The sequence below is a fragment of the Acinonyx jubatus genome, chromosome A1 (assembly GCF_027475565.1).
Source record: "Acinonyx jubatus isolate Ajub_Pintada_27869175 chromosome A1, VMU_Ajub_asm_v1.0, whole genome shotgun sequence".
In the NCBI taxonomy this organism is placed as follows: domain Eukaryota; kingdom Metazoa; phylum Chordata; class Mammalia; order Carnivora; family Felidae; genus Acinonyx; species Acinonyx jubatus.
This window is the reverse complement of record NC_069380.1, coordinates 1,305,765-1,330,495: the sequence shown is the minus strand read 5'-3', so window position 1 is coordinate 1,330,495 and position 24,731 is coordinate 1,305,765. Positions and strand designations below refer to the sequence as shown.

Sequence of the window (24,731 nt, the reverse complement as noted above, 5' to 3'; positions counted from 1 at the left end):
AAATCTCAAATTTTTCCGGCTTCTCATCTCTATCAATCGAGTTATCGCAATGGTTGCCCTTCAAGCATAATTATACTGCTTCATTATTCTTTGTAGCACATTCTTGAAATTGCACAAACTTTTTTATTATGGAAAATTTCAAGTACATATATACAAAAGTAGAGTGAAAGTATAATGAATATGTTCTCATCAATTGCTTTAACAACTATCAACTTTGAACAGTCATATGCTCTGTACCTTCACCACTTCCCCCTAGATTATTTTGAAGCAGATCCCAAACATATTTTTTTATGTGTACATATTTCTAAAGACATAGATTCCCCTTTTTACATAAAAATACAGTATCATCTCACTTTAATATTTCCTCAACATTTTGAAATACCCAGTGAATGTTTCCCTGATTATAATATGACATTGCAACATTTTATTTATTTGAATAAGGAATAAATAAAGCCCATGTACAGTGATTTACTAATATGTCTTTTAAGTCTCTTTTAATTTACAGATTTGTTACAACATTTTTACTTGGTCCTTTCCTTTAACTTTCAGAGTTTCACACAATTTGTATTCTGGTGATTACATCCCCAGTTGTATACCTGTGGTGTCATTTATTTAGCATGTTCCTCTATCTGTATTTCCTACAAGCTAGTAGTAGGCCTAGAAGCTTAATCAAATTCAGGCTCCAACTTTTGACAAGGTTATTTCATAGGTATTGGGTACATGATGTCTGGTTTCTCTCCTCGTATAAAAAAGGTAGGATACATGCTTGACTCTTTGGCTTCACTCATCAGTTTTCATAATAATGAATTGGTTCTTTAGTCTTCTCTAAAGGTAATCAAGAATTTTTTAAGTATTACTATGAATTCATGGATTTAGATCCATTTGGTATATTTCAGTATTTACAATTTGTATCCTTAGTGATGCGAATTTTGTCCCATCATGGACTAATGAGGGTCTCACAAGTTGTTCCCAGAATCCTTCTGACACAGCCCTAGTTGTCCTTGATGGCTTCTTTGCTTCCTCTAGGGCAAGATACTGAAGGCCCCTCTTCTACATATCTTGCCCCAAACCTCGATTCACCCATTTCTCAGGGAAGTCTTGTTTAGTTTTCTTTGGAAATGATGTTTACAGGCCACTATCCAAGCACTACAACAAGTTATTTTTACGGTATTATCATTTTTAGTGCTTATTAATAGAAAGACCTAAGTTTTCGTTTTTGTTTTAGAAAAAATACATCATGAATTCATACTAGAGGTTCTAAGTCACATCAGGACAATGGAGTTTTTACTTAACCTCATCGATCTTACATCCACATCTCTCCCATAAAATATTCTGTTTCTCAATGTCAAATATAGTTACTTTTTGCTTTATCTCACATTACACATACAACGGTCTCAAAATAACAATGCCCTCATTAACTAAACAATATGATTATTGACAATGTAAGTTTTCTTTGTTGTTTTTGTTTGATTTTGAAGTTATTACCCTTGGAGTAAACTCCACGGTCAAATTCCTGTGGCTTAATGTTGCTTGGAATGATTCTTCTCTGTGTGGTTATCCCACCACTGAATACTCTGTTAGGTTCATTTGTTTATTTTTATTTTCCATTTTTATAGATTTCTTTTTAACATTACAATTTTTCTATAATTAAGTAAAATATTTATAAGGTTCCATAGTCCAATCTACAAAAGAAGGCATATTCAAAGAAATATACATTCTAGCCCAGTCCTTTCCAGCCTATACCCTCCATCCCAACATAGCTAATAATTTTTAAATTTTTATGGTTTATCCTTCGTTGTTTTCTTTAAATATATATATATAGTTTACATATACTAAATATGTATTATAGGCATTCTATAATATATTTTCCTATATACTTTATACATAATTTGCATAAAATACACTTTATATACTTTAATATAAGTATATGTATAATATATGTTATATACATAATATATAATGACATACCTCCTCCTTTCTTAGATAATGATAGCATTCCATATATACTTTCCTCCACTTTTCTTTTTTTTTAAAAAAAATTTTTTTTTAACATTTATTTATTTTTGAGACAGAGAGAAACAGAGCATGAATGGGGGGAGGGTCAGAAAGAGAGGGAGACACCGAATCGGAAGCAGGCTCTAGGCTCCAAGCTGTCAGCACAGAGCTCGACGCGGGGCTCGAACTCATGAACCACAAGATCATGACCTGAGCCAAAGACAGACACTTAACCGACTGAGTCACCCAGGCGCCCCTCCACTTTTCTCTTTTTACATAACAATATATCTTAGAGACATAGAAGTACATAATATATATGAATACATAAATATATATGAAATATATTCATATGTATATATATATATTTTTTCTTTTTCCTTCTTATTCTTCTAAAGAATGTAACAGAAATACCTGGATCTTGGTTGGGGGTACTTCCTAAGCATTATTTCCAAATTCTACTATTATTTACCAATGGAAGAAATTAATAAATTCCTTAGCTTCTAGGCCATTAAAAATTTGTGAAATTTAGCTGAATATGATACTTCATTTAATAATTAAGATTTTGAGACAAGATGGAACTATCTGGTATATAAAGTTGCTTAACTGTAGTATGCCTCAGTTTCCTGATCTGTAAAGGAAGGAAAGTAGACAGATGATCTCCTGGTCTAGCTAAAGTCCCTCCCTGTCACACACTCCATGGTACCCTGTGCTTTTCTTTCAGGCAATCTTTCATAATTGTAGTTAAATGATTACTTTCATGAAATCCATCTTACCTGTGTCAGGAAGTGAGGAACACATCTACCATGTTCTCCACTTATACTTAGTGCCTAGTGCAGTATCTGGCATATGTAAATAAAGAACAGCTACTAAATGAGTGAATGAATGACACCAGCTCTAAAACTTTGCAAGAGTGTCATTTAAAACAAGCAGTTGTCTATGTAGCTGCTATTAACCAAGAGATCGGTTAAAAAAGAATTTTTTAAAAAGCACAGGTAACATGCCTAAAGGAAATTCGCTTGTGTACATTCCATTCTCTATGTACCAAATTGTTCCTGAGAATTATTACAAGAGTGCTAACATATTTTGAAGCCTAATAATAGTCAGCCACTCATTCTTAAACTTGTTCAAGGATGTTCTCTGCCCTTTTAAAGCCCACCAATGAGGCTAGAAAAACACCTAATGTCAGAGGTCACACTACAGGGTGGACCCTGGCAAGATGTCCCAAACGGAGACCAGTACCAAAAACAAGCAACCAACGTGAGGTAGACACCCTACAAGGAGTTGGGATCAATACTCTTCAATACAGCTAACAATTCTTTTTTTAATCTCCTTTCTTTTTTTCTCAAGTATAATTAACATACAATGTTCTATCAGTTTCAGGTGTATAGCATAACGATTCAATTCTACATATTACTCAGTGCTCCTCATGATATGTGTATTCTTAATCTCCTTCATCTATGTTACCCATCCCCCTACCCACCTCCCCTCTGGCAACCACCAGTTTCCTACAACTATCTATTTTATTTTATTTCATTTAATTTAATTTTATTTTATTTTGTTTTATTTTAAAAATTTTCAAATCTTTTTAAGTTTACATCCAAGTTAGTTAGCATATGGTGCAACAATGATTTCAGGAGTAGATTCCTTAGTGCCCCTTACCCGTTTAGCCCATCCCACCTCCCACAACCCCTCCAGCAACCCTCAGTTTGTTCTCCATATTTACGAGTCTCTTCTGTTTTGTCCCCCTCTCTGTTTTTATATTATTTTTGTTACCCTTCCCTTATGTTCATCTGTTTTTTCTCTTAAAGTCGTCATAGGAGTGAAGTCCTATGATTTTTGTGTTTCTCTGACTAATTTCACTTAGCATAAGACCCTCCAGTTCCACCCACGTCGTTGCAAATGGCAACTACCAATTTTAAATGCATGTCGTTCAATTTTCCTCTCACCAAAATCCAATCTGCCCAGATAATGGTAGGATTCTTCTTTAAGGGACGTTTCCATTTGGTGGATCAAAGATAAAAAGAATATAAAGAGGAAAATGTAGATAAGAAGACAAAAGAGCAACCTGACAAACAAGAAACACTCACATTTTGTGAATGTGTTTGAAATAACTATAGCTTGGCCAAGGCCCTGAGGAGAATCTGCTTACTAATCATACTGAAGCCAACTGTCTCTTTTGTGTTTCTTGACAGTTATTATAGCAAGAGGTGATGGATCCTACAGATGGAGCACCCCAATTTGGAAGTCACTTTGTTGTTATAAGGGGACAGCTTGGTGCATCAGAAAGATGGGCTTTGGAGCTGGACAGATCTTAAAGGTCCGCCTCACCTAGCAGTTGGGACCTAGGCAGGTAATGTACACTGGGGATACCACTGCCCACTCTGCACGGTTATTTTGAGAATTTGAAGAAGTACACGTCAAGTAACCTAGATTTCTGGCACATGCTTGGCACTCAAGAAATTCTTCTGTGGCTTCATTTGAATTCTGAGATCATGGCATATTTTAATATTAGGCATATTTTAATATTACTATATTGGATTAGACTGTGGGATAAATCAAAAGAGAAATGACTAGATCCCAATCTCTTTTCTCCAGTGAGAGGTAAGCAACTCATATCACACACCAGAAAGGCAATTTTCAGAGCGACTGGATGGCTCAGTCGGTTAAGTGTCTGACTTCAGCTCAGGTCATGATCTTGCAGTTTGTGAGTTCAAGCCCTGCGTTGGGCTTTGTGCTGACAGCTCAGTCTGGAGCCTGCTTTGGATTCTGTGTCTCCCTCTCTCCTACTCACTCTCTCTCTCTCTCTCTCTCTCAAAAAAAGAAAAAATTAAAAAAAATTTAAGGCAATTTTCAAGGTAGTTTCAAATAGCATATGCCAGAGTTAGTTTAAAACCTTTTAACTGAATGGGGTGTTAGAAAGGGCAGTGGGGTTTGACTTTTTGTTCCTATTGGGTATCTGACTTTGGACAAGTCATTTAGCCTCTTTGAGCCTCATTGCTTTCATCTATAAAAAATGCACAATAATATCTTTCTTGCCTATGTCACAGCCTTGTCATGAGGCACAAGTGAGATAGTGCAGGTAGACATACTCTGCACCTACAGGGTGGCTTACAAATGAGAGTAAGTATTAGTCTCTATCCATCTCCCCTTTCTCCCGGTGGCCCATGCTCTCAGCCTGCTGCCAACAAATCCCTAACAAAGAACTAACTAGTCATTACAATATTCGTGGACGTTAGTCTAGCAGGACCCCTCCCAGGGGTGTGTGAGTGTAAACCACATGCCAGGGGAGACCTCCTTCTGTCCCACCCTTCTCTAACTAGGCCATGTTCTCTGGGAAGATTGCAGCTCACCCACAGAGATTGGTTCATTTCCCCAGTGAGTCCTGGGAGATTAAGGTGACCTCTAAGCTGTCACCACACTTCCCCTCTCTTCTACAACGTGCCACTCACTGTTCTAGGTGCTAAGGATGTTGCAGCAAACAAAAACATCTCTGCCCTATGGAGTTTATATTCTAGTGGAGGAAATCAGAAAAAAAGAAAATAAGTAAAGTCCATAATAGATCACACAATGCTAAGCACTATGCACAAACACAAAGGAGGGAAATGGAATAGACTTGCTGGGGGGCCCAAGTGAGATGCGTGTGTTGGAGGCTGAATGGGGACGATGGCCATGTTAAATAGCGTGGTCAGGGAAGGCTCCCTGACAAAGTGGTATTTGAGTAGAGATCTGCTGGAGGTAAAGCAATGAGGGAGGAATATCAGGGAACAATTTCAGCACACAGGCAGGCCCTGAGGCAGGAGCATATTTGGCATAATTGAGGAAGAGCAATGAGGCTAGTATGGCTGATGCCTCATGAGAGAAGTGGCCAAGGAGGCTGTACAGAGCATGCAATGGAGGCCAGATCACAGCACCCTGGGAGGCCATTTTTGAGGATGTGAGTTTTTACCCCCAGTAAGATGGAAGGCCCTTTGAAGAGTTCTAGCAGAGACATGACATGACCAGAAACAAAGCAGGGTCACTCTGGCTGATGTGTGGAGAAAAAACTGTGAAGGCAGAAGCAGGGAGGCAACTGCAGTTAGGCAGACAAAAGACGGTGGTGGCCCGGACCAGCTGATAGAGTGGACATGGCAATCAGGGACTGGATTCCGGATGTGTTCTGAAGGCAGGCTGAAAGGACTTAATGATGCGTTGCTTGAAAAAAGTCAAGACTAGCTGAGGAAATCAGCCCCTGCCTCCTACCCTCACCTCATTCAAGAGAGATTAAATGAAGATTTGTCTCACTACCTGGGAAAAGCTCCCAACTTCTGTCCTAAGTGACAAGAAACAAAGAGGAAGGAGAGTAGGGGCAACTCTAAGAGGTAAATTTAAGTGAACACGAGTCTGTCCTGGAGAGGCTATTTAGGTGGAGAAAGGTGCAAACAAGTAGAGTGAAATGGCGGCATTGTTCTGGTAAATGTGTGACAACTGGCTTTTTGGGGGGAAAGTTCTGATTTGTAGCATTGGCCAACTTCTGAGGTGTAAGTATTGCCAACATAGTTGAGTTCAAGCTGCCAACAGTATTGATCACAGTGTTTTAAAGAGATGTGCACAGGGGGCCCTGACGAGGCAAAGTGAGCTCCCCCCTACCCCGCACGGATGTGGCTCCTTGGCCTCTGTTGGCAATCCATGTGTACTTCTAGCAGGAAACACGCCATCCTGTGCTGAAGTCACTTCTCCACCTCCCTCCCTTGGTCCCAAGGGCGTGAAGGACTGACTCATTCATCTTTATTTCACCACTGCAAACACAGAACCTGCAATAGCTCAATAAACATTTCTCGAGCAGAACAAAACTTCATTTCAATGTGATATTTATGTGGAGGATAATGTTCATCTCACCACCACTCCTAGAGCACTCAATGCAGGCTGATTTTGTCCTTTATTTATCTGGTATGTAATAGGATTTGTACAATCCTTAGGCTAAGTAAATTCTCTTGAGCCTGCCTATATAACGTCTTTTTTTTTTATAGGTAGTGAAAATTCAGCTTGAACTGAGCTGAACTACAAAGGATTTTAGTGCTGGTGTCTGTTTAGTAAGTAAAACCTTTTACATTAATCAGAAGAAGAGTATGGAAAATGAACTGTTACAGAACAATAGAGGAAGAGAGGCACACCTGGGTGGCTCAGTTGGTTAAGTGACTGACTCTTGACCTCGGCTCAGGTCATGATCTCATGATTCATGAGATCGAGCCCTGCCCTGGGGTCTGTGCTGACAGTACAGAACCTACTTGGAATTCTCTTTCTCCCTCTCTTTCTGCCCCTTCCTTGCTGTGCATTCATGCTCTCTCTCAAAATAAACAAATAAACTTAAAAAAAGAAGAGGGAGGGAGACTATTGTCACTCTCCTTTTTATTTTTGTAAGTAGTAGAGTTTACATCAGAAACAAGGCATGAGTTATAATCAAAGTCTTTTCACTTCTAGATGGTCCTTGTTGACCAGGCTCAGATAGCTCCTGTATGACATTTGTTCTGTCAGTCTCAATTCTTCATACTTTCTTTTCTTTTTTTTAATTTTTTTTCAACGTTTTTTATTTATTTTTGGGACAGAGAGAGACAGAGGATGAACGGGGGAGGGGCAGAGAGAGAGGGAGACACAGAATCGGAAACAGGCTCCAGGCTCCGAGCCATCAGCCCAGAGCCTGACGCGGGGCTCGAACTCACGGACCGTGAGAGCGTGACCTGGCTGAAGTCGGACGCTTAACCGGCTGCACCACCCAGGCGCCCCTTCATACTTTATTTTCAAAACAAAACGTCGATAACCTATAATAAGAAGGAATGAGCTAACCACTCCCTGCCACAATGCCATGATCATGCTTTATTACCAAACTACTGAGTCTATAGTTGTTTTATCTCACTCATTCAGTGTCATTGGCTTTCCTTCACCCTAATGATATGAAAGAAATCGTGGAAATATGGCAGATTAAATGCATAGTTGATCTCCTCTCCTCCCCAAGCTTCACTAAAATGACCACAAATCACCACAGGTGAAAAGACAATAGCAGATGAGAGACAATCAACAAAATGTGTAATGGAAAGCAGGTGAACAAGTCGCCGCTGCTGTCTTAGCAGCAAGGTGAAAGTTATAACTTCACTGCTTGCAAGTGGGGAAGCCAATGGGAAGTTAGCCCATGGAGGCTGCAACAGCCTGGCAATGATCAGGAATGGAAGTGCCAGGAACCTCTGAAAGCAGAGATGTAGAGTGGAGCTGGAAGGAAGATTGGATTGGAAGTGTATATAAGGAGCAGCAATATCCTGGCATGTAGGCAGGAAACTGTCCTCCCCTTCTGAAGAAGACCATAGCTTGATTTTTCGGTGAAGTTGAACAAGAGGGGCTCTGGACTTGGAGACATAAATGACAGCCAACAGGTATAACAGCTCTGAAAACAAGTGAATGTCGCCATGCAAAACAGTGAGAGCTCCTGTCCTCTAATGAAATGGCAAGGATTCCACTCAGTCACTTACAGTGTGATCCACCTGTCAAAGTCCTATTCATGCACACAGAGATTACAATCAGCTTTTTAGTATGTTACTCTTAAATATTAATAGTCAATGAGATCTTTGAGGACCACTTAAAAGATAAAGAGCAAAACAAACTGAAAAATGGAAATCAGAGGAAAGAAACAGTTCATGGAGCATGGAAACAAATCTCCCCAAACTTCCCATTATAATTAGTATTTTCATAGAGATTAGATATTTATTATTGAGAGACAGAGAAAGACAGAGCATGAGCAGGGGAGAGGCAGAGAGAGGAGGAGACACAGAATCCAAAGCAGGCTCCAGGCTCTGAACTGTCAGCACAGAGCCCGACGCGGGGCTTGAACTCATGAACCATGAGACCGTGACCTGAGCCGAAGTCAGACACTTAACCGACTGAGCCACCCAGGCACCCCGACAACACAAGTTTTTAAAATACAAGAGTGGCATCACATAAAAGGGCAGAGACGGGCACTTAAAGAAGTGGTACCTCCACTGAAACAGGCAGAAATTGGCAAAGACTGACAGAATCAATCTGTCAATCTTTGGTTTTGAACTCTGTAATCTAATCTTAAATTTAGGACAACCAGAACACTCCTAAATGAAGAAAAGGGCAACTGAATTTCAGTAAGAGGGCACTGTGGCACTTTTGCCCATTTGCCTACTATCTCATTCCCCAGTGCACGGATAGCAGCAGCTATGGGAATGGTGGCCCACATTCCTGGTGGAGCTTGCTTTTGCAGGCTGGTTTCTCACTGAAGGAATGCCCCAGCTTATAGTCAAGATGCAAAAACTGAGAGAGTAGCTTTTTTTTCCCCTTTTGGCTCCAGGCATTTAAGGAACTCTCTCAGGTCATTGGCCAACCTCTGAAATAACAACAGAGATGGTAGTGACCACACGTGACCAAGAATACAGACTTTGCAAAAAATTGTTTGGAAAAGTCACTAAAAAAACCCTAAGCCATCAAAAAACAACAAAAGCAAGCCCTGAGGAAAGTTAATTTATTATATAAGAAATACTATTAAATATCAAAATATTAATTGTAATTTTTAAATGCCCATTTTTCAACAAGAAATTTCAAGGTGTACAACGAATCATCTAAGTATGGCCCATTCATGGCAAAAAAGCAGGTCGACAGAAACCACCTCTGAGGACATACAGACATTAGGCTTACTAGACAAAGACTTTAAGTCAATGGTGTTAAATATGTTTAAAGAGCTAGAGGAAACTATGCACAAAGAACTAAGGAAAATGATAGATGAACAAATTGAGAACATCAATAAAATGACTGAAATTATAAAAAGGAACCAAATAGAAATTCTAGAAATTGTAAGTACAATAACTAAAATAGAATTTCATTAGAGGAGTTCAACAGCAGATTGGAACTGGCAGAAAAAAGAATCCATGAACCTGAACATAAGATTATTAAAATTATCCAGTCTGAGGAACAGAAAGAAAAAAGAATAAACATTAACAGAGTCTAAGAGAACTGTGGAACACAGCAAGTATAGCAAAATAAGCATTGTGAGAGTCCCAGAAAGAAGAGAGAGAGACACAGAGAGACAGAGACAGAGAGAAAGGAACAGTAAGAATATTTGAAGAAATAGTAGCCAAAACTGCCTCCTAAATTTGATGAAATACATGAATTTACACGTACAATAAGTTCAGCGAACATCAAAGAGGATAAATTCAGAGTTCCACACTGAGATATATAATCAAACTGTCCAATAACAAAGACAGAGAGAAACTAAAGCAGCGAGAAAGAAACAACTCATCATATACAGGGGATCTTCGATAAGATGAACAACTGATTTCTCACCAGAAACTCTGGAGGCCAGAAGGATGATATATTTTAAATACTGAGAGAAAAAGAAACTGTCCACTGACAGTTCTATATCCAACAAAACTATTCTTCAAAAATGAAGACAAAATAAAACAATTCCAGAAAAACAAAAACTGAGGGATCTTTTGCTAGCCAACCTGTCCTATAAGAAATGCTGAACAGAGTCCTTGAGCTTTAAGGAAAGCTTACTAGCCAGCAACTCATACTCATGTGAATAAATAAAGAATTCCAGGAAAGGTAACTACATAGACAAATATAAAAGCCAGTGTTACTGTATTTTTTGTCTGTAAATTTAATTTTATTCCTAAATGATTTAAAAGAAAAATTCATTTAAAAACACATATATTTATGCTAATTGGCACGCAATATAGAAAGATGTGATTTGCATCAAAAACAATATAAAAGGGAACAGTAGGGGTGTCTGGTTGGCTCAGTCCATTAAGCATCTAACTCCTGATTTCAGCTCAGGTCATAATCTCACCATTCATGGGATCAAGCCCCACGTTGGGCTCTGCTCTGGCAGTATGGAGGCTGCTTGGGATTCTCTCTCTCCCTGCCCCTCCCTCTCTCTCTCTCCTCCCCCTACAGCTCCCCATTAAGTGTTTACTTATTTATTTATTTTGAGAGAGAGAGAACAGGGTGGGGGGAGAGAAATGAAAAGAGAACTGGTTCTTTAATTTTTTTTAATGTTTATTTCTTTTTGACAGAGAGAGGGAGAGACAGAGCATGAGTGGGGAAGGGGCAGAGAGAGACGGAGACACAGAATCTGAAGCAGGCTCCAGGCTCCGAGCTGTCAGCACAGAGCCTGACACAAGGCTCAAACTCACGGACCACGAGATCATGACCTGAGCCAAAGTTGGACACTCAACCGACTGAGCCACCCAGGTGCCTCAAAGAGAGCTGGTTCTTAAAAAGTGCTGACAAAATTTCATTTCCACGTGCAAGTAATGAAATTGGACCCTTACCTGATACCATACAAAAAATTAAATAAAATGGATCAAAGATGCCAATGTGAGAACTAAAATTATAAAACTCTTACAAGAAAACAAAGGAAAATCTTTATAATCTTGGGTTTAATGATTAATAGGACACAAAATGGATGAATAGGTAAACAAAATGTGATGTGATATATATATGTATATAACATATATACATATTGAATATTATTCACCCATGAAAAGGAATGATGTTCTGACACATACTACAACATAAAAACTATAAGAAAGACTCAAATGGAAAAGTTAGAAATTTAAAAACATGATGTCAAATCAAAGATTTTTTAATGTATGAATCAGCAGACTGAACACAAGGTGAGAAAAGACTCAGTCAACTTGATGAGAAGTAGAATGACATTAGACTTGTCAACAGCCATATTAGAATCTGCAAGATGATAGTTACTTCTTTCAACCACCAATCAAGAATGAATTTAGAGACATTTTTATACATGAAGGACTTCAAAAAATTTACCTTTCATGTATCTTTCTTCAGAAACTTCCTGGAGTATGCTCTCCACCAAAATGAGGGAGTAAACAGAGAGAGGGAGAGACATGGGTTCTTGAATCAGGAGGTCCAAAAAAGGTGAGAGGCATGATTAGAGAACAGAACCCATAAGAGTCATCTATCATCTTCAGGATGATAGTGAGGGGAAGACGGCTGTGCAATAAGCCTAGCAGTAACAGGAGGGCACAGAGGCAGAGAGTTTTAGGAAGAATATTGCCAAGAAATTAAGGGATTCATGGCTTATCTAAAGTATTTGATGACAAGGAGGAGTCTTACAATGTGTCTGAGTGACAAGTTGAATTAGAGAAAAGTACGCTGAAAAACAATCAAGGAAGCAACAAAAAAGGGCAATTCTTTTCCCAGGAAAAAATGTAAATGCCATTTAAACAAGAGGTGGAGATTGGAATGATGCAGCTGCATGTCAAGGAACACATGGGTTGATGGTCACCACCAGAAGCTAAGAACAGGCAAGGAAGGATTCAATCCAGAATCGTGGAGGGATTGTGGCCCTAACAACACCTTGATCTCAGACTTCCAACCTCCAGAATTAGGAGAGAATAAGTTTATAATGTTTCAGCCACCCAGTCTGTGGGGCTTTGTTAAAGCAGTCATAAGAAGTTAATAAATTCATTCTTTGGTCAAGAAAAGGCATCGTTGAATAACTTTCATTATCTGCTGCCTAATTGTCCCTTGTTCCTACCTGGTCAAAACTTCTCTATTGGTGATCCATCTGACAAAATGACTCGTTACCGTTACCGTCTGGCTTCCTTAATTCAACTGACCTCCCCATTCACCCTATCAGAGAGCCACACCTTGGACTTTGTCACTGCACACACCCATTTGAAAAGCTGTTCTCAAGAAATTGTAAATCACGGCGACCAAACACATTGTACATCATATTGCAGCTAGACCCTTCTAGTTGTAAAGGATACATTTTTCCTTCATTTCTGGTTAATTCCCAGTTACACTTTTCCACTGCTCTAAACTGGTTTTCTGAATTTTCCTAGAGCCCTCAATCATAACCATGGTTCCTGGTCTTCTCAATTCATGCTTTTTTTTTTTTTTTTTTTTAAACAACCAAGAATCCCTTCTTCACTCTGCTTGGGCATCCAGGACCACGGCAGGGCCCCTCAGGCCATACCTGCTGGCCTGGCTGTGAGTAGGAGGCAGTGACCCCAGAGAAGATGCAGGTTGATTTCTGTCCACCCTTGCCTTCAGTGAGCAAAACCAAACAAAATTTGAATTTTTAGATTAAAATTTTAATATATATATAAATAATCCCAACCTAGGTAAGTCCTCAGCATCTCCACATTCTGGCAGCCAGCTATCCTATCTGCTTTATCTTCCATGACCCTCATTGATCCTATTATCCAATTATGCTCCTCCTGGAGCTAGGTCAGCAACAGAAGACGAGACCTAGTGTAGTTGAAAAATTCATAAAATACTTTTTTATTAGGAGAAGCAATGTCATTTTTAAGCCACTACTGTGACACTTAGAGAATTTACCTAGAGTGTTAGAAAGGTAATTGGCCAAAACAGCCCTATTGATAATCCATTTAAATAGCTGCCTCACAAATTAACCTTCTCAACTCCGCTGGCCTTCACCTCATCCCATCAGCCACCCACCAGCAATGTCACAGCTTGGATCTTGTCATTGCTTAGACTTGTTCCACCTCCAGAATTTTCTTGTTGGAGGTGCTTCTCTTGACAAGAACTTTCTTGACTTCTACCTCTCCCACACACTTATACCCATTGAACCTGCTCTTCTTCCTCATTATGGATTCTTGTTCCTTAACTCCTCCCCATTCTCCCAGTCACCTGTGACCTCCTCTGAAGGTGATCATCTGCCTTCCTTCCCACTCAGAATTAAACTCTATGGATTAAAGACACTGAGTTAATCATCATTGCATTTAAATTATAATAGTGATGAGTTAAATTTGATTTTGGAATTCAAGTAGTATTTCTGTTATTTACAAATCTCATAATTTTGTGCTACACAATGAATACTATAAATAAGTAAAAATGAACAGTATAAGCCAAAGGATCATTGACTACTAGCGCAATTTTCCATTGAGAAAGATTTTCACTGGAAAGGACTCTGAAAAGAAGTGATTAAGTGCCTACTGGTTAATGAAGGAGTTCCAGGGGTTGGCTGAAGACCATCCTCTCAAGACAAAACTCCAGAGAACCATCCAAATTACTGACAATTCCCAGAACATGGCAGGAACTCAAGAAAGCAGGACAAGGGTGGATTCTAACTATGAATGGGATCAAATGAGAAAGAAATTATCCACTTAAAGAATACCCCAGAGGAAATGAACTTGAAGAAGCTGGCACATCACAGATGGACATGAACTGCATTTGCCACTCCATCTGTGGCAGCGGTGCTCCAAGTTTTTTTGTGTTTTGTTTTTTTAAGAACTCTTCCTTGAAGTGGAAACAACGGCAGAACTCTGATTAAAACTGGGGTCAGGGGTCTGGAGCTCCGTTACCCAGATACTGACCTTGGAGGTGATTCCAAAGTCCCTCTTCAAAACCATAAAGATGGGGAATAGTTTGAAAACCACTGGCCTTGGAAATACAACCTCCCCTAACCCAACCACCATTGGTTACTGCCATAACTGGCTATCAAGTACAAGAATATTTATTAGAATATTTGTACTAGACTACCTGAACATGTGTGTGGAGTTCAAATAGCTAATAAATAATGAAATCTGAGCACAACTTTCTATTTGTGATTTTTTTTTTTTCTGGGAAACATTCTCAAATTCTTGTATTTCCAAGTTACCACATGCTGTTGATTTTATTTTTTCTTAATTTCAGTACTGAGACACCCAAGGTTAGGAGCCTCAATGTTACCCTCTTTAGCATCTCTTTTAATTATTTATTTACTCGTTAAATTGTAATAATTTATCACTAATTATATATGTATATTTGTATATGTATGTATGTATTATGATAGGCAATTGGGAAAAAATTTGAGTAAAGTATAATACCTGGCCCCCCTAAGCAGTTTAGAGACGAAGACAGGAGATTAAAATTTCTGGATTAGAAGTATGCACAAGATGTTATGGAAACCTAGAAAAGGCATATAAATTAACTTAATGAAAATAAGCAGAGGTCAAGGGACACTCCAGAGAAATGACATTTGACCTGAGTTTTAAAGGAAAATAGGATTAAGATAAAATCAGATGATTTGTTAGAGAAGTGCAAAGTCCAGACCCTGCAAAAACTTCAGAAAAAAGCTTTTCTCTCTTGCATTTGTGTGACATTTACATACAGACAAAACCTATAGTAATGGAGAGCAGATGAATAATTGCTGAGAGTTAAGGAAAAGGTGAGTATAAGGGGATATAACACAAGGAAATTTACTGGGGTGCTGGAACTGCTTTATATTCTGCTTGTGGTGGTGATTACACAAATATTTTTCATGTACTAAAATTCAAGAACTGTATAGACCCCCAGAGATCAAACTTACTGTATGATAAAATATATATAAACACCTCTCAAACAACATGCTACTGAACAACCAATAAATCATGGAAGAAATCAAAGATGAAACAAAAACTACCTAGACACAAATGAAAACAGAAATATGACATGCCAAAATCTATGGGATGCAGCAAAAGTTGTTCTATGAGGGACATTCATAGCAACACAGGCTTACCTCATGAAATAAGAAAAATCTCAAATAAACAATCTCACTTTATACATAAAGAAACTAGACAAATAAGAACAAAGTCAAAGGTTGGTAAAAGGAAGGAAATAATAAAGATCAGGTAGAAATAAATGAAATAGAGACTAAAAGACAATAGAAAAAATCAATGAAACTAAGAGTTGTTCTTTGAAAAGATAAACAAAATCAACAAACCCTTACGTAGACTAACCAAGAAAAAAAGAGAGAGGACTTGAATAAATAAAATCAGAAATGAAAGAGGAGACTTTATGACTGAGACCACAGAAATACAAAGGATCATAAGAGGCCATTTACAAACAATTATATGCCAACTAACCAGAAAGCCTAGAAGAAATGTATAAATTCCTAGAAATATACAACCTACCAAATAGAAAATCTGAATAGACTGAGTACTAGTAAGGGTAATCTCCCAACAAACAAAAGTCCAGGATCAGATGGAAAATGATGAACCTTGACTGTTACTTTGCACCATAAGCAAAAATCATTCTAGTTTACTTTTACAGATCTTCCTCAACTTACAATGAGGTTATGTCCTAATAAACCCATCATAATTTGAAAATATTATAAATCAAAATGCATTTAATACACCTAACCTACCAAACATCACAGCTTATCCTAGCCTACCTTAAATGTGCTCAGAACACTTACAGTAGCCTGCAGTTGGGCAAAATCACAAAGCCTATTTTATAATAAGAAATAGAATGGTCGCATGGGTACAAAATGGTTCTAAGTGTGTGAGTTGTTGTTGACCCTCGTGATCACATAGCTGACTGGAAGCTTCAGCCACTGCCCAGCATTATGAGAGAGTATCATACCTATCTCTAGCCTGGGAAAAGATCACAATTCAAAGTACTGTTTTCACTAAATGCATATAATTTTTGCACCATCGTAAAGTCAAAAAATCACAAACTGTTATAAGGTGGGGAATGTTCATAGTTCTAAATGTGAAAGGCAAGTGTACACAAAAAGTATTAACCACAAAAGAAAAAGTGATAAATTGGACTATTTTTTTTAAATTTTTTTTTAAACGTTTATTTATTTTTGAGACAGAGAGAGACAGAGCATGAACGGGGGAGGGGCAGAGAGAGCGGGAGACACAGAATCGGAAGCAGGCTCCAGGCTAACCGCGAGATCTTGACCTGAGCTGAAGTCAGATGCTTAACCGACTGAGCCACCCAGGCACCCCTAAATTGGACTATCTTAATACTCATTTTACTATTTAATTAACACTTAAATTACCCAATTTAAGTAACTTACTTAATTTAAGCTTTATATTAAGACTTTAGTTAATCAGGGGTGCCTGGGTGGCTCAGTCAGTTAAGCATCAGACCCTTGATATCGGCTCAGGTCATGATCTCCCAGTTTGTGGGATCAAGCCCTGCATTGGGCTCTGCACTGACAGTGTGGAGCCTGCTTGGGATTCTCTTTCCCTCTCTCTCTCTCTCTCTCTCTCTCTGCCCCTTCCCTACTCACATGTGTGCTCTCCCTGTCTCTCTCAAAATAAATAAATAAACTTTGATGAACTTTGGTTCATCAAAAGACACCATTAAGAGAGTGAAAAAACCAACCACAGAGTGGGAGAAGATATCTGTCATACCAATTACTTACAAAGAACTCCTATCCAGAACTCCTATAATAAGAAAAATAACAAAACCCCATTAAAAAATGGACAAGAAACTTGAAGAGGTACGTCAAGAAAGTATACACACAAGTGGCCATAAACTTTTGTGAAAGAACTCAATGGTATGAGGAAACCAGTAAATGTAAATTAACACCAGTGAGATATTACTTGATGCCCAACAGAGAGGTTAAAGCAGGAAACAGCTGCCTTACCAGGATGGAAAAGCAATAAGAACTTTCAAACATGGCTGCTGGAAGAGTAAATTGGTACAACCATTTTGGAAAATTGTTGGATGTCATCTACAAACACTAAATATACAAATATTCTCTGAATTAGTCTGCTGGGGTTCTGTGCTAACAGTTCGGAGCCTGGAGCTTGCTTTGGATTTGGTGTCTGCCTCTCTTTCTCTGCCTTTTCCCACTTGTGCTCTCTCTCTCTCTCAAAAATAGGTAAATAAATATTAAAAAAAAAAAAAAAAGAATGATTGACTATCCATTTGGAAGAAGAATGAAGCCTGACTTTCAACACAAATCATCTATTAAAAGAAATTATAGATGCACTAATGCTCCAAACATAAAACAAACAGTGAAAAACAAAATTATAAACTTTTATATATATAAATTATATTAGTAAAAAACAAGAATATGTTTTTGTGACTTTGGGGTTTAAATAGCTTTGTTAGCTTTGATCTAGGCCAAAATCCCATGAAGGTAAAGTAAATTTGACTGTATTAAGGTTAAAAACATAAGATGGAAAAAAAAAAAAACAACCTATATTAACTCAAAATGCACTTGGGGTGAAGTGAAACAGTGCATCCCATATATGTCAGTTAGTATTTTTAATACATAAAGAGATTCCACAAATAAAAAGAATGAAAATCATAAAGTAATAAAGAAACAAATAGACAACACAGACGGTAGATAAACATTTGGAAAAGGGTCAATCTTCTTAGAGTTCAAAAAATGCAAATTAAAACAAAATATTGCTTAGATTTAAAAGCTAATAATAGCCAGGTTAAAGGAAATTCTGAGAAAAAGAGCTAATAATCAGTTTAGAGGAGAACCTGAGGAAATAGAAATGAGTACTTCCACTTAGAAGAACCAGAAAATATTCATCGATATTTCTACTTCTAGGCATTTATCCTTCAAAAATATAAAACTCTTGCAAAGCTGCGGAAGGATATACATGTTTGCATGAGTGTGTCCGGATAGCTACCAATGCATTATTTATAATGGGAAAAGACAGAAGCAACTTAAATGCTTATTAACAAGGAATTATTTCCAAAAATGTATGGCACATCCAAAGAACAACAAATTGTCCAGCAATAAAAAGAATGAGAATATGACAACAATCTAGTGTGCGACCAAGCAAGTTATGGTTAAGCATAGCATGTATGGTATGACTCCAGTATTAAAAACAAACAAAAAACAAACAAACAAAAAAAACAAGTAATAAAAGAATAGATTTTTATAACTATAGAATATAATTCTGGAAGACTATAGAGTACCAGTTAAGTATGGTTTGGTCTTTGGGGGGTTGAGATTATAAGACACATTTACATTTCATTTTATTTGTGTAAAGGATTGTTTCGTTTTTAGCACATATGCATGTATTATTTCTGTCACAGAAATATTTTCCAAAGTTAAAACTTTAAAACAAAGTGCCCGTGCTTAAAATGTCCTTTAAACTTGAAATGAGAAAAAAAAAGTCCAACCAGTAACTTCATAAAGGTATTGAAACCACCCAAAGAAGTATGAGCGAGGAACAAGTTGTAGCAGAAGGCACCAGATATATAGAAAGTTCGCGATTTCGGGCAACTGAATCACAGTGATACACTCAAACATACGATAAACGGCGCCGCTGAGACAGAATCAGGGACCATAATAATGGAAAATAAGAGGAACTTAAAAAGGCCAAAGATAAGAAAGCTAGGTTAATAATTCAAAACTATTTTCCCCAACTGAAAGCCTTACAGCAAAGATTTTTAAAGAGACAGAATTTTCCCTCAGAAACATCCCCCGAGAATCTACAAATACCTCACTGTCAGCTTTTTTAACTATAAAGAGAAAGACAGGCTCTTACAAGCCAGCGAGATGCCACAGTAGGAGTGATCTCAGACCTTGCCTTTGGGAAACATCCCTGCAAACATCGTCAGGCTGGGTTTTTCTTTTAAGTCAGAATAGAAAATTTTTATTTATTTATATTTTTTTAATATTTATTTTTGAGAGAGCGAGCGCACGTGCAAGAGGGGGAGGTGCAGAGGGGAACAGGATCTGAAGACGGCTCAACGCAGGGCTCAAACTCATGAACCATGAGATCCTGACCTGAGCCGAAGTCTCAACCACTCTGCTCAACGGACTTAGCCACCCAGGTGCCCCCAGTAGAGAACAATTTTAAGGCAGAGACCCTAATATGATTTCTCCACAAAATCCTACAGCTGCAAAAAGCAACAAAGATCGAAGAGTAGATGCTACACTTATGAGGCAAATTAGGACAGTTTTATGAAGGAAAGGACAGTAAAATCACCTAGTAAGTTACAGAAAGGCATAGTGGAAACACAAATCTCCTTGGATGTCTTAAGTGACCACAGCCAAAGGGAAGTGTCCTGATATTTGGGATACAACAGCTAAACTTAAAGACATGCATAGATGTAAAACAGTTGGGTTAAAATATATGGATGTTAAAAGCAGAAAAATATGTCAGTTGGCTAAGATCATCCATAGTGTGGTTGAAAGCAGTGATTCTCAGCCTGGGCTGTGTGTTAGAATCACTTGGCGATCTCTAAAAAAAAAAAATATCCTACCCTACTACGCCCTGGCCAATTCATTCTGAACTTACAGCAAACCTTCAAGTTCAGCCCAGAAACTACTTGAAAGAAAAGATGAAAAGAATAGCTATTATAAAGGTTAATATAAAAAACGATTGGGAGTGTTAGACATATTTATAATATTAAAAAAAATGGGTGGAAAAACTACCAAAAAATGACAGCCAGAATATAATATAATATAATATATATATATATATATATATATATATATATATATATTACAATGTGTTGATACTCTTAATTTATAAAATCTCACACCCAGATTTCCAGATTTACAAACAGGCAAACGCTATCAACTGCAATTTGCAAAAGAACAAGGCAAGTGGCCAATAAAATACGGAAGAAAAATAGTGTAACCCACGGTAATAAAAGAAAGGCAAGTGAAAATGAGTTATCATGGCATTTAGCTTGGCAAAGATTTTTAAAAACTGTAAATCTCAAATGGGTTAGTGAGGCCTTCGTGAAATAAAAATTCCTCAACATGTAACAAAAAGTCGTATATAGTCATCTCTTTTGACCTGGAAAATCTGCTTTTGAATTTCTACACTGGAGAAACAATCAGAGATGTGCATAGATGTGTCTGGACCAGGAAACCACTGCAGTTATGCATAATAGTGAGATATGGAGAACATTCGGTATGCCTAAAGTTAGGGGAATGGCGAAACAAATTGTGCTAGAGTTATAAAATCAAACACCACTTAGCCACTAAGAATTAGATTTTAAAAATATTTCACAATACAAAAAAATGCTCATACTATAAGTAAAAATATGCTCATATTAAATTAAAAAGATAAGAACAAAGAATTATAAATACATTGTAAGTCCTGATGTGCCCAGAAACAAGACTGGGAAAACGTCAAATGCCAGCACAGACCAACTGAAGGGCAGTGCACAGGCCTATACGTAAGTGACATTTCTTAGAAAAAGAGGATGCCAAAGGGACACAACAAAGAAAGAAAATTCAACAAGATCTCACCATTGTGGAGTAGAACGCCATCGGCTTGCTTGCTGTGTTCCCAGAGTAAGATATTAACCTCTCTGGGCCTTAGTTTCCTCAGTTGTAAGAAGGGAATAACCCACGTGTGGTGAGGATTAAATGAGAATGTATGTAAAGCAATTTATAATACCTTGCACAATAGTACCTCTTAATGACACATTTAAAATAATAATTAATGAGGGGTACCTGGGTGGCTAAGTCGGTTGAGCATTCAGCTTCGGCTCAGGTCATGATCTCAGGGTTGGTGGGTTCGAGCCTCGTGTCGGGCTCTGTGCTGACAGCTTGGAGCCTGGAGCCCGCTTCGGATTCTGTGTCTCCCTCTCTCTCTGCCCCTCCACTGCTCACACTCTGTCTCTCTCTGTCTCTTGAAAATAAACAAATGTTAAAAAAATTTTTTTAATAATAATAATGATACTACTAATTGACATTTATTAAATACTTATTCAAGTTCAAACACTGTGTTTTGAATATTATTTCATTTAACCTTCAAAACCACCCAATGAAGTCAGGAACTGCTATCTCAGTTTTACAGAAACTGAAGGGCAGCGAGTTAAAGTAACTAGATGAAGCACAACAAAATACATAACACAAACTACAGGTACATAGAATGATGTAGGGCTAAGACTAATTGCGGATTCCACCATTATATCATCAGATCTCAATAGCTCCTGAGGATCCACTGAGCAAGGACAGACCCCTGGGTTGGAGTCTCAACTCTGCCACAAGCTCGTGCCACAAGGGTGGCAGAACTTAGCCCGTCACTTGGCTTTCTTGTCTAAAATTAAGGGGCTCAGGTGCCAAAGTCTGCGAGCTGGTTCCTTCCTCCTCTTAGGGGCACACACGTGTGCGTGTCTGTGTGTGTGTTACCCATTTAGCCCTGACATTCTTGTCTCTGAGGTTAAATTAACTAACAGATGAAGAAAGTGTATGAGAAAGATAAAGTAATAGATTTGATTCCCAAGAACCAATGGTTAAAACCAAAGGGTACTTAATCCCAGTGGCCTCATGGAAGAATTTCTTGTTTTTGTTTTTTTAAATTGTGGTAAACACACACACACACACACACACACACAAGTTACCATCTTAACAATTAAAAAAATTTGTTTAACGTTTATTTATTATTGAGAGACAGAGCATGAGCAGGGGAGGTGCAGAGAGAAGGGGAGACAAAGAATTGGAAGCAGGCTCCAGGCTCTGAGCTGTCAGCACAGAGCCTGACGTGGGGCTCAAACCCACCAACTGTGAGATCATGACCTGAGCCGAAGTCGGACGCCTAACCGACTTAGCCACCCAGGCGCCCCACAACTGAAATTGTATGTCCATTAAAGGACAGCTCACTGCACGCACTCCTCCCCAGACCCTCCTAGCCACCACTCTACTCTCTGTTAGTACAAAGACCATCTTTGCTAGCCGTTCCCCACTCTCAAGCGTTAGAGGCTACTTGTTGGCCACCAAAAAGATGGACAAGTTCTCCAACACCAAAGTGGATTAGCCCAGCTTTCAACTGGGAGAAGCAGTAAACTATTCATTAAAAAAAGAAAAGCCTAAGATTTCCATTTACCTATTTGAGGAAAAAAATATATGTTGAATAAGAATTAATTAGGTGGGGGCGCCTGGGTGGCTCAGTCAGTTAAACATTCGACTTCAGTTCAGGTCATGATCTAACAGTTCATGGTTTCGAGCCCAGCGTCAGACTCTGTGTTGAGAGCTCAGAGCTTGGGACTCTATGTCTCCCTCTCTCTCTGCTTCTCCCCTGCTCGTGCTCTGTCTCTGTCTCTCAAAAATAAACAAAAAGCATTTTTGTTTAAACTTAAAAAAAAAAAAAAACAGAATTGGGTGAATGAAATGTCCTGCCAATCAACAATTCTTGACAAACTTTTTTTAATGTAATGCACCTTACATTAAGAAAAAAAATCAAAGGGGCACCTGAGTGGCTCAGTCAGTTAAGCATTTGACTCTTGATTTCAGCTCAGGTCATGATCTCATGGTTGTGAGATCGAGCCCCCTCAGGCTCAGGCGGGGTGTGGAGCCTGCTTGGGATTCTCTCTCTCTGTCTCCCTCTGCCCCTCCCCAGCTCGTGCATATGCTCACTCAAAAAAATAAATAAAATAAACATTAACATTTTATTTGCTGCTTATTTCCACTCCTTTCCATTACCCTTGAGGGTTCCATTGAGAGCTTAACTAATGGATAATTTTCTGAGAAAATGACAGGTGCTGTACATGACCTATAGAATTTGAAGATACTCAAACTACCCCTTGTCTTCTACTATCCCTCCTTTTTCTTGTTCTCCACGTGTACCCACTTCCATACTCTTGCAAGATCAGTCTTCTCATGATGTCAGGGAAAACTCCTGTTCACCTGTTCTTGAGTGTCCCCTTAATATGAACTGTTCTATGTGCCACTTTTGGATGCCCACTCTGTGCCAGGCTCTGAGCCTAAGGGTTATGGGTGGGAATGTAAGCAAAATACCACCACGAGTTTCAAGGGGTTCACCATCCAGTGGAAAACACATATGTTAAATAAACAGTTATACTTGATGTAATAGCATGTGTGCATGAAACCATTAGCGAGCACCCACAAACAAAATGTGATCATTGAGAGGTTTCACACAGAAGGCGATATTCAGTCAAGATCTTAGAGGATGAATTTAATTTTCCAAGTAGAGAGGGAAAGGGTGTGCAAGACAAAGATAAAAGCATAGATCACCCAAGAACAGATCATCAAGACAGAAGATATAGGAATGATAGCAAAATGGTGGATAGGTAGTTCTAAGTTCTTGTCCTTATATAGAAATAAAAAAAAAAGCAGAAATTGTTAAAAATCAACTTTGTCAGAACTCTAGAAAAGAGCTGGAGGCTTACGGCAACCAGGCAAATGCTGGATCAATTGAAGAAGCAATTTCAGAATGGTTAGGAAAGCTTTGTGGCCTTGCTTACCCTATCCCAGCACTTCAGTGGTCTTAAAAAAGGCAATATTTGTCTCTTTTGTGACTAGTTATTTCATTTAGCAGAGTGTCTTCCTGGTGCACCCATGTTGTAGCATGTGTCAGAATTTCATTCCTTCTTAAGACCAAATAATATTCCATTATAGGCACATTTCACATTGTGTATTTCTCTTTACCTAGCAATGGACATTTGGGTTGCCTCTACCCTTGACTATCATGAATAATGCTGCTATGAACATGAGTGGGCAAGTATCTCTCAGAAATCCTGCCTTCAATTCTTTTGGATATATACCCAGAAGTAGGATCGCTGGATCATATGGTCATTCTATTTTTAATTTTTTCAGGAACCTCCATATTGTTCTCCATAGTGGTTGCAGCATTTTACAGTCCCAACCAGCAGTGCACAAGGATTTTATAAATTTTTTAAAGAAAAGAAATTTATTCTGCTATATTACCTGTTTCAAAGTGTACAAAAAGAAGGCGTAGTGTAAAATTTCTTTCACAAGACAAATATAATTTGATCTTCAGATTTGTTAGGTACTCCAAACAGACCAATTTCCTTAAAGTTTAAAATAAAATATCAATGCATGAAACATAAGGACACATTAAAAGATTGGTTTGTTCTAGAAACGAAAAGTTAATATAACCCTGGGAAAATAAAACACTACTTATTTTATTAATGAAAGAAAAATCATTAATATATCAACCATTATTACTTCAAAATCTATTCTTGATTGGCATATTTTAAAATGAAGGTACATTATATGTAATGGTAGCTCATTTCTCTTAAAATAG

The 24,731-nt window shown here is 38.2% G+C and overlaps 1 long non-coding RNA gene across 1 annotated transcript in view; it reads right to left on the bottom strand.

The window, feature by feature from the left end:
• The window catches only part of LOC128312180 (uncharacterized), a 78,154-nt gene extending 56,794 nt beyond the window's left edge, over positions 1-21,360 (bottom strand). Inside the window, exon 1 of the long non-coding RNA XR_008291134.1 lies at positions 21,176-21,360. This is a non-coding gene — a long non-coding RNA (uncharacterized LOC128312180). The remainder of the gene's footprint in view (positions 1-21,175) is intronic.
• Between the last annotated feature and the right edge of the window lie 3,371 nt (positions 21,361-24,731).